Below are 25,017 nucleotides of genomic sequence, written 5' to 3' on the forward strand. Positions count from 1 at the left end.
AACTGTGGTCTCCTGGAGAGAAAGTTGAGGATTTAGTTGCAGATGCAGGTACAAAGGTTCAGGTTTTGGAGCTTGTAGATTAGAACTGAAGGTATGGTTGTGTTGAACACTGAACTGTAGTCAGTAAACAGCAGCCTGGCATGCAGTAGGTATTGTGATTGTCCAAGTGAGCCAAGGCCAAATGGAAATCTACTGAGATTGCATTTTCCTGTAGACCTATTGTAGCAAGAGGCAAATGGCAGTGGGCTCAGATCCTTGCTGAGGCAGGAGTTGATTCTGGCCATGACCAACCTCTCAAAACACTTAATCACAATAAATATCAGTGCCACTGGGTGATAGTCATTGAGGTAACTGACCCTGCCCTTGCTATACTTGGGCACTAGCACGATTGTCGAACTTTTGAAGCAGGTGGAATCTCCCACTGCAGCAGTGAGAGATTGGAGATGTCCTTGAACACTCCCGCCAGCTGGTTGGCACAGGTTTTCAGAGACCTACCATCAGTCTTGTCACCTTGTGAGGGTTCATCTTCTTGAAAAATGTTCTGACGTCGGCCTCTAAAACAAAGATCACAGGGTTACCAGATGCTGCAGGGATTCACACAGTTGTAGGTTTATTCTCCCTTTCAAACCATGCTGTTGTATGTTCAGATATGGCCCAAGTGCAGAGAGAGAGAGAGAGAGAGAGAGAGAGAATTAAGTTGGTCAATAGTTCCCAGATTTTAATGCAAACAGTATTTTAAGGGAAAAGAAAACACTAAACACCAGGCCAAACAAGGCCATCAATTAAACTTCTCAAATGGAAAGCTAGATGCCAACACTGCAGCTGAAAGGGAATATCTAAATATAAAATTAATACCACTAGTCTTCAGCGTCAGATGACTTGACAGTCCACTTTCTCAGACAAGGCCGAATGCAAGCAAGCAGCGTAACCTTGTGCTCTGTTCAAGTCTCGACAAGCACTACAACATAAAGAACGGAGTTAAATACCATCACAATGAAATAATAATTAGCTGACATGTGCGTATTCACGAGTGCAATTGCCGAACCTGCTGCACAGCTGAGTCTGAAAGAAGCCCCTTCCCTAGGCGTAGCTCCTAAAGACGCCACAGACCTGTGCCTGCCGGAAGTCGCAGATAAGGGACGTTCAAGATGTCCTTTGCTGGGATCCAGGAACATTCTTCAGGATCATACCCTTCCCAATCCACAAGGTACTGGAACTTACCACCTGCCTGTCAAGATGCCAGGAGGCACTGCTCAATATAGACCAGGGAACCACCTACCAGATGGGGAGGAGGGGGAGGTGGGGTGACTGGAGTATAGTAACCAGTTTGAAACGAGATCTTGTTGACAGCCTTTTCCACTACAGATGGTCCCACATAGCGCAGAGCCAGTTTCCAGCTCTCGACTTTCAGGGGAAGATCCCTTGACGCCAACCAGACCTCCTCTCCGGGCTTGAAAGGCCTCACCTGCTCGCAAAGCAAACCAGCCTGCCGGGCATTTTGTTTCTGGGCACACAGCAGAGAAACCTTGGCTCATGTCCAGATGTGCTTGTAGCACTGGATTAGCTGATCAGCAGCAGGAACTCCTACATCAATCCCTGATCAGGGAAGAGTGGGGGCTGGAATCCCTTCTGGCATTCAAAGGGAGACAGACCCATGGAGGATGACTAAAAGTTATTGTGGGCAATCTCTGCCCAAACCAATTGGGAACATCAGGATGCGGGGTTGGAACAGGCAAGACAGTGCAGGGTTGTCTGCAACTCCTGGTTCATTCTCCCAGGCTGGCCATTGGATTGGAGTGGCCAGACGAGGGGCTGGTCATGGCTCCTACAAGAGAGAAGAAAGCCTTCCAAAAGCGGGAAGTGAACTGTGGTCCACAATCAGGCACTCTGTCTTGAGAAAAGCCATGGAGCCTGAACACACGTTGAACCATGAGTGTGGCAGTCTCACAAGCCGATGGAAGCTTGGGGAGGGCAATGAAGTGGGCTGCCTTGGAGAATCGATTCACAACAACCAAAATGCTGGTGTTTCTGTTAGACAAGGGCAGCCCAGTGATGAACTCCACTGAGAGGTGAGACCAGGGGCGGTGTGGCAGAAGCAGTGGACATAGCAGACCTACAGGACACTGGCATTATGTTTTGTTCTGAGCACAGGTGGAACAGGCAGATACAAAGTCGTGGCCATCCTGGAACATAGATAGCCACTGAAATTGTCTCTTAATCAACTACTAGAAGAGAGCACCAGCCTTGGTGTTCTTGGACGACAGCTGAAGATGAAATTTAACTGGGTGAAGAAGAGAGCCCACCGTGCTGGATGGGTGTGGAGTCTCCTTATGTCCTGACTGTAGGAAAGGTTCTTGTGATCAGTCCAAACCAAGAAAGGATGCTTTGCCCCCTCCAGCCAATGTTGTTGTTCTTCCAGGGCCTCTTTGACAGCCAGATTTTCCTGGTTCCCAGCATCATAATTACTCTCAGCTGGAGTCAAGAAACAGGAAAGAAAGGCACAAGGGTGTAGCCAGCGATCTGCAGAAGAGCTCTGAGAGAGGACATTGGATGCATCCACCTCGACTATGAATGGCTATGATGGGTCTGGGGTGTTGCAGCACGGGGGCAGCGGTGAAACGTGGCTTCAACTCCGAAAATGCTGGGTTGGCATTGTCTGTCCAATTGAATCCTGCAGAGGTTCTCCCAGTTGAGTGCATTCATGGGAGCCGTGATTCAGCCAAAATTCTGGATGACACAGTAATAAAAATTTGCAAGCCCCATGAAGTGCCTTACCTGTTTGACTGTAAATGACTTGGACCACTCTGTATCTGCCTAAATTTTACTAGGGTCCATTTGAACACTGCATGGGGCAAGTATATAGCCCAAAAACAACACCAGACCTTTATGGAACTTGCATTTCTCAGTCTTAGTGTACAGGTTATTTTCAACGAACTGTCTGTAACCCTCCGGACATGCTGGATGTATTCCTGGTGAGAGCGGGAATAGATAAGAATGTCATCTAAATACACAAAAGAAACAGGTTCCCTGAGCATATTGTTAACTAAGGCCTGGAAAACAGCAGGGGCATTTATGAGGCCGAAGGGCATCACAAGGTACTCATAGCGGCCATTAGAGGTGTTGAAAGCCATCTTCCAACACCCATATGAGCCAGTTGTAAGCATTGCACAGATCAGTTTTGGAAAATTTGATTGCAGGAGGACCTGTGCCAGTTAGGAGGTCTTTGGTGCAGCTGTATGGCCAGAGTACTGGCAGGGAGATGGCCTTTATTTTACTGAAAACCTCAAGGAGATCAGCATATTCAGTCAGAATTCCAGACAGGTCCACATCCTTTGCTGACATAGGAGAGGATTCATGGAACAGAGCTTGAACTGGACCCAGACAGTGAGACAGACATGCCAGTCCCCACTCTTGCAGTGCTTTGAGAGACCAATCATCCAGAATATCCTGCTCATCATAGACAATGATCTTGTGCCTGACCACAGCATTCAGTCCATGCAGGAAGGTAGTGATGAGAGATCTCTCATTCCATCCCATCTCTACTGCAAACGTGCGGAATTCAACTGCATAGGTTCTCATCAACCCTCTGCTTGGCGCAGGTCCAGGAATCATTGGTCAGGACCCTGTACTGGAAGGTCCAAAACGCTCTTTAACTCTGGAACTAAATGCTGGAACACCTGGGATGTCAGGCATCCTTGCTCCCATAAGGCATTGAACAGGCTGAATGGAGCTGCTGAACAGTTGCTGAGGGAATGATATCTGTTCCTCTAGATGAGACTGGACTAGTGTGCACAAGATTATCTGCCTCGTTGCTTCAGTAGCTTCAACCAGATCAGATTCAGTTGCCTATAGCTTGTCCCCTACCTGACCAATGAATCTCAGAGCCAAGATCGGCTGTTCTTTCTCTGCTGGGTCCATCTTTGTGTGGTTGAGACATGCTGTTGTATATTCAGATATGGCCCAAGTGTGGAGAGAGATAGACACTGAAATGGGTCGATGGTTCACAGGCTATAATGTGAACAGTATTTTAAGGGAAAATAAAACATTAAACACCAGACCAAACAGGTTTAACTATAATTCTGAAACAGAAAATTAGATGCCAACACTGCAGCATCTGAATATAAGACGAATACTGCTAGTCCTCAGCATCATTCGACTCGATAGTCCACTTTCTCAGGCAAAGCCAAATGCAAGCAAGCAACGTAACATTGCTGTGCTTCGCTCAAGTCTTGACAAGTGCTACAACAACAAGAAGGGAGTTAAATAATAAACATGCACATCCACGAGTGCAATTGCCGAATCTGCTGCGCAGCCAAGTCCATGGTTGTGACACGTGCATAAAAGGCATTGAGCTCATCTGGAGTGAAACATTACAGTCATTTGTGGTTAGGTTTCACTTTTTAAGAAGTAATGGCCTACAATTCTTGCTAGAGCTAATGTGCATTCAAGTTTGTCTATAATCTTAATTGGAACAGTTATTTTTGCCCTTGAAGTAGCATTCCATAGGTTGTACCTGGACTCCTTGTATATTTCCAGATCATCAGTCTTGAATGCCACAGATCAGGCTCTTGGCAGACTATGAATCTCCTGGTTCATTCAGAGTTTTTGGCTTGGGATGTCGGGTATGTTCTCTAAGGCACACACTCATCCACACTAGTCCTAATGAAATCAATAACCTACTAACCCATCAACGATGAGTTGGAGTATAAAAAGGAAATAGAGACCAAAGTGACATGCTGTCATGACATCAATATTTCCCACAAAGTCAGCAAAACAGAAGTTACAGTCATCATCTTCAGAAAGGAGACAGTGTACACATTCCTGTTTATATCAACAGTGTTGAAACTGAGAGGGTTGTGAGCCTCAGGTTTCTAGGAGTGAACATCACCTAAAACCTGTCGTGGTCAACCACACATGCAATGATCAAGAAAGCTCACCAATACTTCTACGTCCTCAGGAGGCTGAATAAATCTGGCACACCCTCTTTGACCCTCACCAATTTTTAAAATATATGTTTATTGAAGGAATGACACAATACAGAATACATAATGGATTACCTTTTCCTCCATTTTGCTTTTATATCTTACCCCTAAACAAACCTCCCCTCACCTGCCCTCCCCAAACATACCATGGCAGCTATTGTATTTACAATACAACACTTCACAATTACAAGCATGGACATTTCACAGCCATGCTCCCACACTACTTCAAGATGGAGGCCCACGCACATCTACAACATGTCAGATGATCCAGAATACACTCATATTACAATTCATCAACCACCTTGTGAGGTAAACCATATGCTTCAGTCGCTTCATCCAGATCAGATACCCTCACCAGATCATCCAGATCCGTACCCTCACCAATCTTTATGGATGCATGATAGAAAGCATCCTATCCGGCTGCATCATGGTAATGGCAGCTACTCTGCCCAAGAGTGCAAGAAACTGCAGAGAGATGTGGACACAGCTCAGCACATTGTGGAGACCAGTCTCTTGATCATGGACTCTGTGTACACTTATTCTGCTTCTGTAAAGCAACCAATATAATCAAAGACTCCACCCATGCTGGAAATTCTTTCTTCAGACCCTCCCATCAGACAGAAGATACAAAAGCCTGAAAGCAAGTAGCAACAGTCTCAAGGACGGCTTCGATCCTGCTGTTATAAAATTGCTGAACAGACCCCTAGTATGATAAGATGGACTCTTGACTTCATAATCTACCTGACTATGATCTTGCATGCTATTGTCTACCTACACAGTACTTTCTCTGTAACTAAGACTTTATTCTTCATTCTTTTACTGGTTTGCTTTGTTCTAGCTCAATACGCTGTTAAAATGAGATGATTTGTATCAATGATAAGCAAGGAGAGCTTTTTTTCACTCTACCTTGATACAAGTGACAATAAGAATCCAGTTTACCAATTTTGCTACTCAAGAGATTCTGCAAATTCAGTCAAGACTCAGCCCAAAATGTTGACTGTTTATTCCCCCTCCCACAGATGCTCCCTGACATGCTGAGTTCCTTCAGCATCTTGTGTATGTTATAACAATTTCCCTATCTCTGTTTCCCTCTAGTCACAAAACATTTTCAAGATTACTTACTCCCTTACTCTCAGTTTTTACTACTGTCCTGAATTTAATTTCTCCATCTTTGATGGCTGTGCCTGCACTGCAAGATCTGGAATTTTCTCCTGAAGTCTTAAAGTCAAAGTTAAACTCAAAGTAAAATTTATTAACAAAGTATGGATATGTTAAAGTATCCTGTCTTGAGATCAGTTTATTGCAAGCATTTACAGGTTTACTAAAGAAATACAATAACATTTATGAAAAACTATATATTATCAAAGACTGACAAACAACTAACATGCAGAAAAAGCCAAATTGTGCAAATTAAAAAATAAAATAACACTAAGAGCATGAGTTGTAAATAGTCCTTGAAAGTGAGTTTGTAGGTTGTAGGACCAGTTCAGAGCTGCGGTGAGTGAAGTTATTCACACCAGTTCAGAAGCCTTATGTTTGGCGGATTATAACTGTTCTAGAACTTGTGATATGAGACCTAAGGCTTCTGTGCCTCCTGCCTGATAGTAATAGCAAGAAGTGAACATGACCTGGATGGTGGAGTCCTTCATTGTGGATGTTGCTTTCTTGTGGCAGCGCTGCTTGTGGATATGCTCAATGGTGAGGAGAATTTTGCCTGTAATGGACTGGGTTGCATACAACAACACACACAAAATGCTGGTGGAACACAGCAGGCCAGGCAGCATCTATAGGGCGAAGCGCTGTTGACGTTTCAGGCCGAGACCCTTCGTCAGGACTAACTGAAAGGAAAGATAGTAAGAGATTTGAAAGTAGTGGGGGGAGGGGGAAATGCGAAATGATAGGAGAAGACTGGAGGGGGTGGGATGAAGCTAAGAGTGGGAAAGGTGATTGGCGAAAGTGATACAGAGCTGGAGAAGGGAAAGGATCATGGGACGGGAGGCCTCGGGAGAAAGAAAAGGTGGGGGAGAAGCACCAGAGGGAGATGGAGAATAGGCAAACAACTAAATATGTCAGGGATGGGGTAAGAAGGGGAGGAGGGGCATTAATGGAAGTTAGAGAAGTCAATGTTCATGCCATCAAGGTGGAGGAGTCAATAAAGAGCATCGTGATACATGCATCTTCATTGAATAGATTGTTCCTTCATTGTTCCAGAGCTCAGTGAAAGGCCAATGAAACGGCATCTGCTGTTGACCTGTTGTGACAGTAGACAAACTGGAGAAGATCCAGGTCTCTCCTCAGGCAAGATTTGATATGCTTCACAACCAGCTTCTCGAAGCTCTTCATCACAGTGCTACTGGATGATAGTCATTGAGGTAGGTTATTCTTTTTGGGCACTGGTATAATTGAAGCATTCCTGAAGCAGGTAGGTATGTCTGACTGCCAAAGCAAGAGGCTGAAGATGTCTGTAATCACTCCAGCCAGTTGATTAGCTCAGATCTTCAGTACTCGGCCAGGTACGCCATCTAGAACAGATGGGTTCATCCTCCGAGGTATGCACTCAAAGACTGAAATCACAGGATTGTCAGAGGCTGTGGAGATTTATGAAGTTGCTTCCATTTTTAATCTCTCAAAGTGCACATAAAAGACACTGAGCTCATCTAGAAGCAAAACCTTCACCTCCTTTGAGAAATTTCATAAACTCTTAATCTCTGACAAAGCTCTTGTTCAGCTTTCCATACATGTAACATTCCCATAGATGGCCTGTTTTATTTAATTCCACCCTGCCTTAGGCATTTTGCCTCATTATAAGCACCCCTCACAGTGGTAATTCATTCTGTTCATTTCTTTAGATATCAGAATCACCGGCATGTGTCGTGAAATTTGTTAACTCAGCAGCCACAGTTCAATGCAATACATCATATAGAAGAAATAATAATAATAAATAAATCAATCAATCACAATATATGTATATTGATTAGATTAAACAGAAATAATATATATTAAAAAAGTAATGTAGTGTTCACAGCTTCAATGTCCATTTAGGAATCAGATGGCAGAGGGAAAGAAACTGTTCCTGAAGGACTGAGTGTGTGCCTTCAGGCTTCTGTATCTCCCACTTGAGACAAAACTCCTTGAAAACATCCTGGGTACTTTGTTGGCTAGTACCCAAGATGGAGCCGACTAAATTTACAATCCTCTGCAACTTCTTTCGGTCCTGTGCAGTAGCCTCCCCATGCCAGGCAGTGATGCAACCTGTCAGAATGCCTCCACAGTACAACTATAGAAGTTTTTATTGGCATACCAAATCTCTTCAAACTCCTAATGAAGTATAGTCACTGTCTTGCCTTCTTTATAGCTGCATTGATATATCAGGACCAGGTCAGGTCATCAGAGATCTTGACACCCAGGAACTTGAAACTGCTCACTCCCTCCACTTCTGATCCCTCTGTGAGGATTGGTATATGTTCCTTTGTCTTAGGCTTCCAGAAGTCCATAATCAACTCCTTCGACTTACTGACATTGAGTGCAAGATTGTTGCTGTGACACCTCTCCACTAGTTGGTATATCTCGCTCCTGTATGCCCTCTCATCTCCACCTGAGATCTTACCATCAATGGTTGTATCATCAGTAAATTTATAGATGGTATTTGAGCTATGCCTACCACACAGTCATATGTATATAGAGAGTAGAGCAGTGGGCTAAGCACACATCCTTGAGGTGCACCAGTGTTTCTCATCAGCGAGGAGGATATGTTATCACCAATCTGCACAGATTGTGGTCTTTCGGTTAGGAAGTCGAGGATCCAATTACAGAGGGAGGTACAGAGGCCCAGGTCTTGCAACTTCTCAATCAGGATTGTGGGAATGATGCTGAGCTATAGTCGATGAAAAGCATCCTGACACAGGTATTTGGGTTGTCCATGTGGTCTAAAGCTGTGTGGAGAGCCATTGAGATTGCATCTGCCGTTGACCTATTGTAGTGATAGGCAAATTGCAATGGATCCAGGTCCTTGCTGAGGCAGGAGTTCAGTCTAGTCTAGTCATGACCAAACTTTAAGAGCATTTCATCACTGTTGATGTGAGTGCTACTGGGCAATAGTCATTAAGGCAGCCCACATTATTTTTCTTAGGCACTGGTGTAATTGTTGCCTTTTTGAAGCAAGTGGGAACTTCTGCCCGTAGCAGTGAAAGGTTGAAAATGTCCTTGAATACTCCTGCCAGCTGGTTGGTGCAAGTTTTCAGAGCCTTACCAGGTACTCCGTCAAGGCCTTCCACCTTGTGAGGGTTCACCCTCTTTAAAGACAGCCTAACATCGGCCTCTGAGACAGAGATCACAGGGTCACTGGGTGCAGCAGGGATCTTCACAGCTAAACTTAACTTCTTCCTTTCAAGGTGAGCATAGAAGGCATTGAGTTCATCTGGTTGTGAAGCATTGCTGCCATTCACGCTATTGGGTTTCACTTTGTAGGAAGTAATGTCTTGCAAACCCTGCTGGAATTATCGTACATCCGATGTTGTCTCCAAACTCGTTCAAAATTGTTTCTGCCCTTGATATAGCCCTCTGCAAGTGATACCTGGTTTTCTGGTACAGATCTGAGTCACCAGCCTTGAATGCCACAGATCTAGCCTTCCGCAGATGATGTAATTCCTGGTTCATCCATGGCTTTTGGCTTGGCAATGTACAGCAAGTCTTTGAAGGCACACACTCATCCACACAGGTTTTAATAAGTCGGTTACAAGTGCAGCATACTCATCCAGATATAGCAGTTGCTTGGAAGGGAGGGTCCACATTTCTTGCCAATCCCTGGTTGCCCTTAGGAAATTAATAAGTGACATTACTGAATTGCCCTACTGCATGTGCTGAAGGTATTTCTGTAGTGCAGGCAGCAGTGGAACCCTTGGAGGCTGACTCAGGAAAGAGCCCACATCAGTCAAATGAATGATTTGGAGAAGAGATAGTGGTGATATTATTTCTTTATAGGTATCAATGTTCATGGACTTGGGAGAGATTGGCAAGAAACACTGGTGAGCTACTACAATGCACTATTGTGTAGGTAGCGCACATTGTGGTCACAGCGTGTCAGCAGTAGAACAAAAAGATATTGAAATTGGTGAATGGATCCCCTTAGAAGTGGAATGATTTGATCTTGCTAGAATTAATTTGGATGTGGTCAATGCTGCAACGAATTTGATGAAGTAGAGACTGTTCCCTTGCATTTCTGACCTATGTCTCAATATTAGTGGGGAAGCGATGAGAATTAACTTATTACAGAATATTGCCCAGGGTATGGACACTCAGAGTCTTTCCAGAGGACATTACAGTCAAGAATGTCATCAACTGGAATTTACAGTGATCATTTTGAATTTTAGTTCAAGACAGTTCACTGTATTCTGAGAAACAATAAACTAAAAACACTTAAATGAAGTATATTCCAATAATAGTTTTGCATATTCTTGATGCTCTATTCAGTACTTTGAATAGCCACCAGATGGCGCTAGTTTCTTGTTGTCCATCAGCCAGTCCCCATGAAGTCGAGAAGACAAGCTCAGGCAATTTTAATTTCCTTCCCAGGATGGAAACTGGATAAAACAGAAGCTGAAAGCAACCCGTTTTTTTTTTTCACTTACGGCTCTTAATACTTCTGCTGGGAAGAGAGTTAACCTGCTTATGTTAAGAATGCATTATGTCAAGAGACCAGAATATATGAAGGACTCCAATGGCATTTTAGCAGAATACGGAGCAACGCACTCATCCTAGGAACTCCACTCCAAAGGTGTTGGAAAGATATGTTGGAAGAGGTTAATTGATATCACTGAGTATCACAGTTGGTGCTAATATTATAGCCTAGCTTTCACAATGGTGAGATATTGCTTATGCCAATATGGCTTATTTTGTGTGCTGTTAAAATGGCTTCTGCAGCTGTACATCTTCAGGTTGTAATTTTAGCCTTGTTTGCAATATTTACTCTTAGGCAAAGACGAGACACTGAAGTTTGACTTAATAGTCCATGACACGATAAACCAAAGTATCTGAATGACATCATCTGATAACCAACCCTTTTATGGGTATCACACGCTGAGCAGAGTCCAAATCTATAATTGCCAGAAAAGGCTGAGGCATATTATTTTTCATGTCGGAAAAACATAGACATAAATCAAAGTTAATAGCCAAAGTATTGAAGGGACTACCCTAAATCCAAGAGTTTGAATTGAATAAATTATGGAATTCAAGGGAATAGGTGCATGTAATGGAAGCACAGATCCATAGCCATTATCAGAAAATATCCCTGTATGCAGCAAACAATCAAAGATGTGGAGGATATGCAGGACAAGAATGATTGATATTGCTATGTTTAACAGTTTGAATATGGGTCTAATTTATCCAAAATATGTTTTTTCCTTAATTAGACTGAATTTTTCAGATCTATTTTTGTCTTATACTTGAGAGAACATCTGCGGGTATGTACGTAATGGCCTAGGTTAAAAAAAAGCCCAATTTATTGTCATATGGACACATAAATGTCTGCACAAGTCCAATGAAAATATTATTTGCAGCAGCATTACAGGCACATAGCATCACAAAACCAGTATTCACAAGAAAGACACATATTAAGCATAAGTTATTCACTGATTTTACCAGAAAAAATGTAATTAGAACCAATATAAAAGGTGATCAAAGTGGTCATAAAGTGGTCATAATAACTATAATAATTAGGGCTATGCCAGTTGGTTCATGAACAGCTGAATCAGGGTATTTTGAAGCTGCAGAGCCCGGCTCTGAGAGTGAAGAACCAGCTGATGTTTTCCCGATTTAAGCACTGGGTCAAACTAAAAAGGTTAGGATGTTGGGGCTGGAGGCGAGCGGTGGGTGAGTGTTCAGCTCACTGCTTGGCAAGGTTTACTCATCCCTGTACTGAACTGAAGCTGCGGCCTGCAACTAACGGGCTCTTGGAACAGCTGCAGTGATGACTGTCTTTGTGGCTGTGAACTCACTTTTGTGAACTCTAGTTCTGAATATTATTTGACTTCTTATTGTTTGCGTGATCTCTTCTTTTATTTTACATGCTGGTTGATTGACAGTTTTCTGTTTTAATGGGTTCTATTGGATTTCTTTGTTTTGTGACTGCCTGTAAGGAGATGAATCTCAAGGTTATATATAGTACACATACATAGATAATTAATATACTTTGAACTTTGATGAGTATAAAAGGGTACTTTATGGTTCAGATTCAGAGCTCGAAAGGGGTTATTTCTGTGCTGTGCCACTCAATTCCTCATTTTTTCAGAAAGTGAGTTCCAAACTTCCAGCTTGCACACCAGGTAAGGTAAAAAAAAAAGCATTCTTAATTCATCCTAATCCTTCTGCCAATTATCTTAAAGTTCAGCCTACTCATTATTGACTTCACTGCTTAGGGAAGTAAATCCCTCCAACCATTCTCTTCATGCCTCTCTTATCCTTACACACCTCAATTAAATGTTTGCTCAGTCTCTGTTCAAAGGAAATAAACTTAGCCTAGCCAGACCTCTTAACAGAGAAAAAAAATCCAGTCTTCTCAATATCCTGGTAAAACTTCACTGGAACCTCTCTAATGCAAGCACATCTTTCCTGCAATATGATGACAAGAAATGTGTGCAGCACTTAAAATGCAGTGTGAGCTTTAACTTTTTTCTTTCCTGCTTGCCATCTGGATCAGTGTTTGACATTGGTAAACAAGAAAAGGATGATTAAGGTACAAGTTGCTTTTGTGCTGTATATAGGTTTCTGCTCTATCCTAAGGGCTAAATACAACAAGAAGTCATCATTATTTTGACACTGTTAATCTGGACCTGCATTATCCATGTTTCTGTATTCAGTTGTTTATTGATTTTATTTCAGTTATTTAAAATGACAGAACAAATTTTTTAAACTCATATTCAACAAGTTGATACACAATTATGATTCCTTACAATGTGTTTCAACATTTTACTGAATAAATAGGGTTTTGAGATATTTTGTGTCACTTTACAAAATCAATACATTTGTTTTGCAGACCGATACTCGTCTTGGATTTGGGTTCCTCCCTGCCATTCTCTCCCAATCTCACCCAGATCTGGGATTTGTATTTATGCTTATTTGTACTAAAACATTACTATGTAGAGATGCACCAAACCTGTTATCAGCACTGATGAATTCATGGAGCTAAATTTTGACATACAGCTCCAAAGTCTGTTATATTAGCACCAGCAAATTGAGATTTAAGTATATGATTTGAGATTTATGTCCAGTGGGAGCCTCTTTGAGCTGAGGTTCCAGATTCCATACAACCATTGAATCTCTAAAAAGCTATCAGGGTAGCCAAAAGAGAAACCCAGTCTAAAGTTCAAAGTGATTTATTATCAAAGTACATGTATGTCACTATATACAACCCTGAGATTCATTTTCTCACAGGCATTCACAGTAAATACAAAGAAACAAAAAAAGACAAAATAATTAATTAAAGAAAGAAAGAAAGAAAGAAATAAGCAAGCAAGCAAGCAATTATTATCAAAAACATGAGATGAAGAGGCCTTGAAAGTGAGTCCATCGGTTGTGGGAAAAGTTCATTGTTGGAGGGAGTAAGCTTGAGTGGTATCCTCACCCCACCCCACCCTTCCCCCATTCAAGAGCTGAACTGTTCCTGAATCTGGTGGTGTGGCTCCTGAGGCTCCTGTATCTCCTTTCTGATGGCAGCAGTGAGAAGAGAGCATGGCCTGGATGGTGGGGGTCTTCGATGATTGATGCTGCTTTCTTTGTGGCAGCACTCCTTGTGGATATGCCCAGTGAAGGACTTCACCAGTAACAGACTGGGCCGTATTCATTACATTTTGTAGGCTCTTCGATTGAAGAGTATTGATGTTTCCATACCTGACTGTGTTGCAACCAGTTCATATACTCTCCACCACACATCTAGCCAAGTTTGTTGAAGTGTTAGATGACATGCCAAATTTTCATAAGCTAAGAAGGTAGAAGTGCTGCTGTGCTTTCCTTGTTGTGGCACTTGCATGTTGGATTTGGGACAGATCTTCTGAAATGAAAGCACGGAGGAATTTCAAGTTGTTGACACTCTCCACCTCTAATTCCCCTGACACGGACTGGCTTAACTCCTCCTCATGTGGTCAATAATCAGCTCCTTGGTCTTGCTGACGTTGAGTGGGAGGTTGTTGTTGTGGCACCACTCTGCCAGATTTTCAATCCCTCTGACTCATCACCACCTTTGATTCAGCCAATAACAGTGGGGTCATCACCAAACTTAAATATGGCATCAGAGCTGTGTTTCACCTCACAATCAAATGTATAAAGCGAGTACAGCAGGGGTCTGCAAATCAGCATATCCAGGAACCAGTTGCACAAAGAGGTACTGAGTCCCAGATTTTGCTTATTGATTAACTTTGAGGGGATGATAGGTTGTTATAGTAGGTGATTTTAACTTTCCATTTATTGACTGTGGATCCCATACTGTAAAAAGAACTAGATGGGATAGTTTGTTAGATGTGTTCAGGGAAGTTTCCTTCATCAGTATGTAAAAGTCCCAATCAGAGACAACGTGATACTGAATCTGCTATTAGCAAATCAGACATTTCAGATGACAGAAGTTTGTGTGGTGGAACACTTTGCATCCAGTGACCACAATGCCTCTAGTTTCAAAGTAAGTATGCAGAACGATAGGTCTGGTCCATGGGTTGAGATTCTAAATTGGAGAAAGGCCAATTTTGATGGTATTGGAAATGAGCTGGCACGTGTGAATTGGGACAGGCTGTTCTCTGACAAAGGTGTACTTGGAAACTGGGTGGCCTTCGAAAACAAAATTTTGAGAGTGCAAAGCTTGCATGTGCCTGTCAGAATAAAAGGTAAAGGTAATGAATGCAGAGAACCTTGGTTTTCAAGTGATATTGAGGCCCTGGTTAAGAGAAAAAGGAAGTGCAGAGCAGGTATGGGCTGGTAAGAACAAATGAGGTGCTTATTTCAGGCATTTGACAAAGTCCCACATGGAAGGATGGTCAAGAAGTTTCAGTTATTTGGCATTCAAGATGAGGTAGTAAATTGGATTAGACATTGGCTTTGTGGGAGAAGGCAGAGAGTGATAGTAGAGGGTAGCCTCTTTGACTGGAGGCCTGTGATTAGTGATGTGCCACATCACTAATTAGTGACGTGGAGAATTTTGTGTAATCTTGGTCAACTACCTACTGGAAAGATGTAAGCAAGGTTGAAAGAGTGCAGAGAAAATTTACAAGGATGTTGCCGAGTCTGGAGGATCTGAGTTATAAGGAAAAACTGCACAGGTTAGGACTGTGTTCTTTAGAACGTAGAAGATTGGGAGGAGATTTGATAGAGGGTTACAAAATCATGAAGGTAAATGTAAGCGTACTTTTTCCACTGAAGTTGGGTGGGACTACAACCAGAGGTCATGGCTTAAGGGTGGAAGGTGAAAAGTTTTAGGGGGAACATGAATGGAAACTTCTTCACTCAGAGGGTCATGAGCATGTGGGATGAGCAACCAGTGCAAGTGGTGCATACAAGCTCAATTTCAACATTTAAGATAAGTTTGGATAGATACATGGATAGTAGGAATGCGGAGGGCTATGGTCCCAAAGCAGGCCGATGGGAATAGGCAGTTTAAGTAGTTTAGGCATGGACTAGATGGGCCAAAGGACCTGTTTCTTTGTTGTACTTCGCTATGGCTCTATGAAATGCTGAGGTGTAGTCAATGAAGAGCATCCTGATGTATGTATCTTCAACTGTCTAGATGTTCCAGGGTTGAGAAAAGAGCCAACAAGATGGCACCTGTTGTTGACCTGTTGTGGTGATAGGCAAATTGGAACAGATCCAAGCAGGCAGAAGTTGATGCATTTCAACACCAACCTCTCAAAGCACTTCATCACAGTGGATATAAGTGCTACTGGACAACAGATCTGAGGCAGGTTACTACATTCGTCTTAGGCAATGGTATAATTGAAGGGGGTGGGTACCTCAGACTGGCAAAGTGAGAGGTTAAAGGTATCAGTGAACACTTTAACCAGTTGTTCAGCACAGGCCTTATTGCCCATCTCCATTACCTCTCCATTCCACCCCATCTCCATTCACCCACCTACATTCCCCCTCATGTTCAATCCTCCAGCTCCATTCCTCCATCTCCCTTAAATCCTTGTCTCCATTGCCCCATCTCCATTTCTCTGTCTCCATTCCCCCTGGTCTCCATTCACCCCAATTCCATTCCCCTCCATCTCCATTCCATCTTGGCCAGAGGACTTCTGTGGGTCCACCTCCTGAAGGATGCTCTTATGTCAGCCTCAGTGAGTGAAATCACTTGGTTGTGGGGGCTGTGAGAAACTGTGAAGGTGCCTCTATGTTTTGATGGTTAAGATGAGTATAAAAGGCATTGAGCTCATTTGGAAGCAAAATCTTGTCACCTACATTGCTTGGTTTCACTTTATAAAAGGTGATAGCATTCAAGGGTTGCAACAACTGTTGAGCATCCTTCCATGATTCAAATTTAGTCCAAGGTTGCCATGTAAGATGGCTTTCCGGAGGTTGTACCTGGACCTCTTGTGTTTTACTTAGTTGCCAGACCTGAACACTACTAATCTGCCACTCAGCCGATCATTGATCTTTAGTTCATCTAGGACTTCTGGTTGGGGAAGACTCTGAAAGATTTTGTGGGGACACACTTGTCTATGACTGTTTTTATGAAGCTTGTGACACTGTAGCATATTAGTTCCAATCTTCCAATGAGCCTTTGAACATGGCCCAGTTCTCCGACTCGGAGCAATTCCATAGTCGCTCCTCTACCTCACACACCACCTCTTTGTTGTTCTACTCACACAGCAGTCTTGCCTGTATGCAGGTAGAAGGAAGACATGCAAAATACTGAATAGGGATGGAATTGTTGGGATTTCTAATCATCATATAACAATGGTCGAGTCTATTGGACGCCTGGTGCTGCAGGTGATATGTTGATGATAATTGGGCAGAGATTTCTTCCAGCAAGCCTGACTGACATCCCCGACAATGATTTGAAAGGCATCAGGGTAGGCTGTTTCTTGTTTGCTAATCAGTGCACTCAGTACCTTGGGTGCCTGCTGAATATCTGCAGTCAGGATCATGGAGGGGAACTTTGTTAGTAAATAGAATGCTCAGCACAATCATTTGATGCTCCAGGTCGAGGTAACGAGTGCAACAAGACCACTACAACAAAGCACCATGAAAAGTTTATCAAGAAATGAAGATACCCACCTGTTCTGTTATGTAACTCCAAAATTTTGAACTCATTTAAAGGAAAACAAGAGAGCCAAGAGATGCGAGTCTTCATTTGGTTTTTTTATTTTATGCGAGGTGCGCACGTATCACATGATAGCGTCACAACAAATGCAATTCAATTATTTTTGCAAACAACCCTACTTAAACAAAGAATGCTTTATCAACAACATTCTTCAAGATTACTCAAATATTACTGAAATATTAAACATACAACATGGTTCCCTACTTATCTAAAAACTCCAATTCAATAGAGAATGCATCTCAACTATACAGTATACACACAATACTATACAAAATACAACTACTATACTGACATTCATAGCAGAGTAAATTTTTTTGTTGTCCCATTCAGTCCTAAAGATTCAAGAGCGGTGGAGGCTTTCATACCCTGGTAGAATATCATCTTTCCTGACAAGGAGGATGACTCTGCTTGGCAGATGAGACCTGTGGCTGTGAAAACGATCTCAAGTGCTCCATGGTGGTTGTAGGAGTTGACTCTGAGGCTGAAGGAAGCAGTTAAGACAACTCTGAACACCTTTCTTCTCCTTCCTTTTACTTCTTCTAGTTTGTGCATTTTGCTCCTGGGAAAGTGTATTTATTTCACTGGAGTATTCTCTTATTAATCCTTCTATCGCTTCCTTTAAGAACTGATCTCTCTTGGTTTCTTCATCCTCAACATCATCTGATGAGTCCTCTGTTTTTGTATCTCCATTGACTCTTCTCTTTTTGGCCTGTTCATCCCGCTGGGTCTTTGCATCCACTTTTACAAGCAGCTTTTTGTCTCGCTCTTGAAGTTCATGCAATAACCTTAATGCATGCAGAGTAGATTCTGGTTCTTTATACTCACAAAGTCTGAGTGCTTGCAACAGTCCTGAAGTTCCTTGAACCCACTTCCAGCTTAAAAGCAAGCTACATTTTGCAAGTAACTGCCTGACTAACATATCAGAAGCTTTCTCAGATATGCCGCCTACAAAAACTGTTGGAGTCAAACCAGAGCTTTCAACACTTTCATGCTACCTCAAAGCTGCATGGTCCTTTCTTGGACCAGTATGCTTTCTAACCAGGGGCACAAAGGTTGGCACGAACACCTGTTTGCCCTCTGTTGGGCAACAGGTCATGATATAAAGCAATGTAAACAGTCATCTAGTACCTTTCTTAATTTGTTTTCAGTTGACTATTGCAGGGAATGTGGCATGTAAATGGTAGATGGATCTCCAATCAAGTTGCAGTTGTCTCAGCCACTCACATCCCCACAATGCTGGCCCTCCACTAGATTCTGGAATGGTTCCAGAAAAATGGAAAATTGCAAATATCGCTGCACTCTCCAAGAAGGGAGAGGCAGATAAAATGGAAACTATAGGCCAATTTGTCTGACCTCAGAGGCTGGGAAGGTGTTGGAGTCGATTGTTAAGGATGTGCTTATGGGGTACTTGGAGGCACTTGATAATATAGTCCATAGTCAGCATGGTTTTCTCAAGGGAAAATCTTGCCTGACAAATCTTTGAGGAAATATCAAGCAGGATAGACAAAGGAGAATTGGTGATGCTGTATATTTGGATTTTCAGAAGGTCTTTGACAAGTTGCCACACATGAGGCTGCTTAACAAGCTACAAGCCATAGTATTACCAGATAGTTCTAGCATGGATAAAGCAGTAGCTGATTAGCAGGAGCCAAAGAGTGGGAATAAAGAATGGCTTTTCTGGTTGGCTGCTGGTGACTGGTGATGATCCACAGGGGTCTGTGTTGGGACCAATTTTATTTATGTTATATGTTAATGATTTGCATGATAGAATTGATGGTTTTGTTGCAAAGTGTGCAGAAAATACAAAGATAGTTGGAAAAGCAAGTAGTTTTGAGGAAGTAGAGAGTATTGAAGGATTTAGACAGATTAGGAGAATGGGCAAAGAAGTGGCAGCTGGAATACAGTGTCAAGAAGTGTATGGCCATGCATTTTGGTAGAACAAATGAAAGGGTTGACTATTGTCTAAATGGAGAGAAAATACAAAAATCTGAGGTGCAACAGAACTTGGGAGTCCTTGTATAGGATTCTCTAAAGGTTAATTTGCAGGTTAAGTCTGTGGTGAAAAAGGCAAATGTGATGTTATTTCAAGAGGACTAGAATACAAGAGCAAAGATGTAATGCTGAGACTTTATAAAACGCTGGCGAGGCCTCACTTGGATATTGTGAGCAGTTTTGGGCCCCTTATCTCAGAAAGGATGTGATGAAGAGGGTGCAAAGAGGGTACAAAGGAGGTTCACAAAAATGATTCGAGGATTGAATGGCTTGTCATATGAAGATCATTTGGCTCTGGGCCTGTATTCACTGGAATTCAGAAGAATGAGGGGTGATCTCATTAAAACATCAATTGGTGAAAGGCTTTGTTAAAATGGTCGTAAAGATGTTTCCTCTGGTGGGAGAGTCTAAGTCGAAGCCTCAGAATAGAGGGGCATCCTTTTGGAACAGAGATGAGGAGGAATTTCTTTAGCCAGAGAGTGGTGAATCTGTGGAATTCTTTGCCACAGGCATCCGTGGAGGTCAAGTCTTTATCTGCATTTAACGCAGAGATTGAAAGATTCTTGTTTTGTGGTCGGCAACAATGAATATCGAATTGAGTCAGGTTTTATAAACAAACATAAACATTTATTAAACTCTGTTCAACAGAAGTGAAAAGTAAACAAACGACTAACTTAACCAGGAGTTAACTGCTACACGGCAATTTAACAAACAGCCAAACTCTAGAATAGTTCTTAAAGTGGTAAATTCAAACACGGTCTTAAAGTGGTAAATTCGAACACAGTCGTAAAGTGGTAAATTCTGAAGTCCAAGTGATTTATACAGTCAGTAAGGAGAGACTTTACTGCAACAACAAGTTCTCCGAAGAAAATGACGAATCTGCTGATGACCGTCGAGAGATGCCTCGGCCAAAGGATTCACGGTGAAGGGCTTAAAGGAACTGACCTTTTGCTGCTGGAAGGTGAACACTGCACAAACCTTCCTGATCTTGCAGGGGTTATCTCAGACGCAGATCACTATTCCTGAACGAAGATTCAATAAGAATGATCGTTCATTAAACCGCCGAATGACACGACACCAACTTTACTCAATCCTTTGGGTTCCTGTACTGCAGTAAAGTCTTCACTCTCCAACTCAACTGTAAAGATAAATCAAAGATGCAACAAACCAGAACTGGCAGCAATTGGCAAAACTGCTGGCCCAACAGCTTTTGCTCCTTACAATAAAAAGTAAAAACTCCACTTTAAAAACAAAACTGCGTCATGAGACAAATACGCAGCAAAACTTACTAACGAACTGTCTATCGAACTACCCCCGAACTAATTGCATCACAGCAAGGGTTTCTGCTTATATACCTGTTGGAACTTAACATCCTGTGACGACCCATCGGCAGGAAAATTACATCACGTGACCTCACATTGGCGGGAAAATTACATCACGTGACCTCACATTGGTGGGAAAATTACATCACCCCACCATCACAAGACAATCACATCATGCTCACAAGATACTCAATTACACCATGGTCATATGATAGTCACAAGATACCCACGGGGTATGTAACATTCTTAATTGGTCAGGGCATGAAGGGATACTGTGGGGTGGAGGGGGAATGGCAGGAGACTGGGGCTGAAAGGAAAACTGAATCAGCCATGATGAAATGGTGGAGCAGACTTCATGGGCCAAATGGCCTAATTATGCTCCCATATCTTATGGTCTTATGGTCTAACTTCATTCAGCTTAACTTGCCCCATCACTGAAATGTTCCTACGACCTATGGACTTACTTTCAAGGACTCTTCACCTCATGATCTTGATATTTATTGCTTATGTAATTATTATTATTCGTTATTTATTTTTGTATTTGCACAGGTTGTTGTCTTTTGCACACTGATTGAATGCCCAAGTTGGTGCAGTCTTTCATTGATTCTATCATTCAATTATGGATTTATTGACTTATGCCTACCTGAAAATGAATCTCATGGTTGTACATGGCGACATATATGTACTTCGAATATAAATTTACTTTGAACATTGAACTTTCTAGGTATGATTGCTGTTCCCTAAATGTTAACAGACTAAATTGCTCCACTTCGCATGCCATTTCTTCATTGTGTGGAAGACGTAAAGACCATGAAAATATTCTTGAGCATATGGGTGAATGTCACCTCAGAGGGTGGAAGCAAAGAACTTGAAATTAATTTAGTGAAAAATTAAATGACCACTTTTTTGGAAAAGTATTGTATTTATAGCTTTCTAGCAGAGAGGTTAATAAAAGCAGTTACTGCAGGTATCCAAAATGTAGCTGAGGTTTCAATGGGAGAGTTTGTGTATGAGAGTGAAGAGCTGACATGTTGTTCATATAGATCAATTCATTGCACAGTGCACTGAGGTACCACAAGGTAGAAAGAATAATTGAATACAGACGGAATTGTAACAACTACAGAGAAAATACAGTGCACATAGACAGTAAGGTGCAAGGTCATAACAAGGTAGATTATCAGGACAAGAGGTCATCTTAACATACCAGGGAATGATTCAATCGTCTTATAACAGTAGGGTGGAAACTATCCTTAAGCTATTTTTTAAATTAATCACCCAGAACTTGTGGTTGGAATAACGGCAAAAATATCAAGGTTTAAAATATCTAGTATATAATTATGCCTACCACACTATGGTAGAAATAATAAGTTGCAGAAAGGCCAATCTCAATTCGACCAGGGTAGATCTAACTTGGATGAATTAGAATCAAAATCTGACAGGCCATACTATAATTAAATAATTCAAGCTCTTTAAGAAAATGATAGTGTGGGTACTGTCTAGGCTAACTCTCAAGAGCATTATACATGGAGAATAACTAAAATGAGTGAATGACCAAAAAATTGGAGAATAAAATGAAGCAGAAGGGAAGGACATATTCACATTCAATATTCATATATTATATGAATCAAATACCAGATTCAGATTAAGAACAGGAAAACCAAGCTGCAAAGATAAAGTGGATCTAAAATTATCTCAAAATGAACAGCTTTTCCCAGTTTTCCTCAGCTCCACAGTTTCCAGTTATACAGATTGGGCAGATTCTTACATCATGGCAGTGTAGCAGCTTGAGTTAGTTCAACTTTATAACTAAGCCATTTGGCATTATGCTCTTTCTAAACTGACATTTTCTTCCTTGTGCTGTAAACATCGCCATTAAGGAATTGAAGTAGGCTGTAAGATTAGAGGACTTACCCTGCTGTGTGGTGATTACTTTCACACATTCCTTACTGTCGCTGGGGAGTGTAATCCATTTGGTAGCAATAGTAAAATTAGATTTTGTGTCTTGCTCATCATATCATGTCATATTATTTTGTATTAATTTTAGAAAAAAGTAATCTTTTACACACCTTGTGATGAGATTCTACAACTTTTAAATTCAAGATTCAAGATTGTTTAATGTCATTTTCAGTACACAAGTGTAAGGGAGAACTAGATAATTGTTACTCCAGATCTGATACAACACATAAGAAAAGACAATGAACAAAAGACAATGTATTTATATTTAAATATAAACACATAAGATAGCTTAAATACATAGCTTGATTATATGTCCATGACATTAGGCACAGGAATGTCTGTACATGACAGACTGAATGATGAAGTAGTGTGGTGGGGTTGTACTGGAATGGATAGGTGGGTGGAGGCATTGTTCAGCCTTACTGCTTGGGGAAAGTAACTGTTTCTGAGCCTGGTGGTCCTGATGCTGATACTAGAGTACATACCCCCCTCCCTGATGAGAGTGGGGCAAACAGTCCATGAGCAGAGTGGATGGGATCCTTTATGATACTGCTGGCTTTTTTCCCGGCATCTTTTGTATATATGTCCTTGGTGGTGGGTACTGGTGCCGCTATAGATGCGTTTGGCAGTTTTGGCTTTCTGTCTACCACATTGCAGTTTCTGTACCATTCAGTGATGCAGCATGTTAGGATGCTCTCTACTGCGCATCTACTGAAGGACCTGAACATTGATGTGCATAGTGCAGCTCTCTTCAGCCTCCTCAGAAAGCAGAGGTATTGGAGTGCTTTCCAGATTGTGTAGGATGTGTTCTGAGACCATGAGACTCTGCAAGATGTGCATTGCCAGGAGTTTGAAAATTAATTTGAACAATTTCAGCTCTTTGTTTGTAACATTGCTTTAGAAACATAACCCAGCCAAAGGAAATTCATAACTCTTGAGTTCTAAGTCATAGCATTGGTATAATAAATATTCAGATCCTTATGCATACTGATACAATAAATCAATTCCTTTTCTGTCGCCTCTTAGGAAATCTGAGTAAACATTCCAAAAATAATAATACTAATAATGGCTGATTGCTACTTTTCTACAAATATCTTCTAATTATTCACTATATGATGTGTGGCTGTTGCAGGTTCTCAGTTATTACTGTGAAGGCTGAGTCCATTGCATGGTATGATAAGATAGTATTTATTTTGCCATGGTATATCAATAATCAGTTGAGTGGCACACTGCAAAGTTTCTTATCAGGAATACTATATGCCATATAATAATTATAGGTGCAAATCCAATACCATGTATACATTTTTGTGTAGTTTAGCATTGTTTTCTACAAAAATAGAGCATTAGCATGTTTTGGTGTCATAGCTAGGCTGGATGGTACATGACTTCTAGTAAACATGATGTGACCAAAACAACAAAGAAAAGTGGAACTATGTTTTAGGATAAAGATGTTGGTAGAAACAATGTTTGATGAATGAAATGGGCACTTAAGCAACATTCATATGTTGCTCATCTTAAGCAACATATACGAGGGGTAATTGATAAGTTTGTGGCCTAAGGTAGAAAGAGTCAATTTTAGAAAACCTAGCACATTTATTTTTCAACATAGTCCCCTCCTACATTTGCACACTTAGTTCAGCGGTTGAAGAGCATACAGATCTTGGACCTCCAGAAAGTGTCCACAGATGGGTGATTGATAAGTTTGTGGCCTAAGGTAGAAAGAGATTAGATATTTGAGTGATTATGCAGAAAGTTTGAAGTTAATAGATAAGTTCATGGCCTAAGGTAGAAAGAGATTAGATATTAACTTCAAACTTCCTGCATCGCTCAATGAGTTGACCCGCACGTGCATGTAACGAGAACTGTATAACTCATCTCCTTCTACCTTGGGCCACAAACTTATCAATCACCCCTGCATTGGACACTTTCTGCAAGCCCAAGATCCGTATGCTCCATGATTGCTGGACTAAGTAGGAGGGGACTATGTTGAAAGATATAGGTTTTCGAAAATTGACTCCTTCTTCCTTAGGCCACGAACTTATCAATCACCCCTTGTATATGCACTTGAAAATCAAGGACACAGTATGATCTTTACATTGGATTTATGTAAAAAAAAAATAGGGCACTTTAAAATAAACAGGGCCAATGATTTAATATATGATCAAGCTTAATAATTAAAGAACAAAGAGAAAGAACAATACAGCACAGTACAGGCCATTCGGCCCACAATGTTGTGGCAACCCTTAAACCCTGCCGCCCGTATAACTCTCCACCTTAAATATCCTCCATATACCATATATTAATTTATAACTCATGTCATACAGATTCCTTGGTTTATACCAACTACTAACTTCCAATAATGAATCCAAAAGGAACTGTGCTGAATCTGTGTCTCCACTGAGCAAAGCCACAAGCATTGCTAAACGTGTGCACCCAGACTGCTGGAAACAATATTAATAAAATATTTCAT

General features: G+C 41.5%; 1 long non-coding RNA gene across 2 annotated transcripts in view; it reads left to right on the forward strand.

Moving 5' to 3' along the window:
- LOC132401575 (uncharacterized) overlaps positions 1-25,017 on the forward strand; it is a 47,694-nt gene that overhangs the window by 12,133 nt on the left and 10,544 nt on the right. For both annotated transcript variants that reach the window (XR_009514620.1, XR_009514619.1), the window contains exon 2: positions 7,194-7,354. This is a non-coding gene — a long non-coding RNA (uncharacterized LOC132401575). The remainder of the gene's footprint in view (positions 1-7,193; positions 7,355-25,017) is intronic.

Source organism: Hypanus sabinus, chromosome 11, assembly GCF_030144855.1.
Source record: "Hypanus sabinus isolate sHypSab1 chromosome 11, sHypSab1.hap1, whole genome shotgun sequence".
NCBI lineage: Eukaryota > Metazoa > Chordata > Chondrichthyes > Myliobatiformes > Dasyatidae > Hypanus > Hypanus sabinus.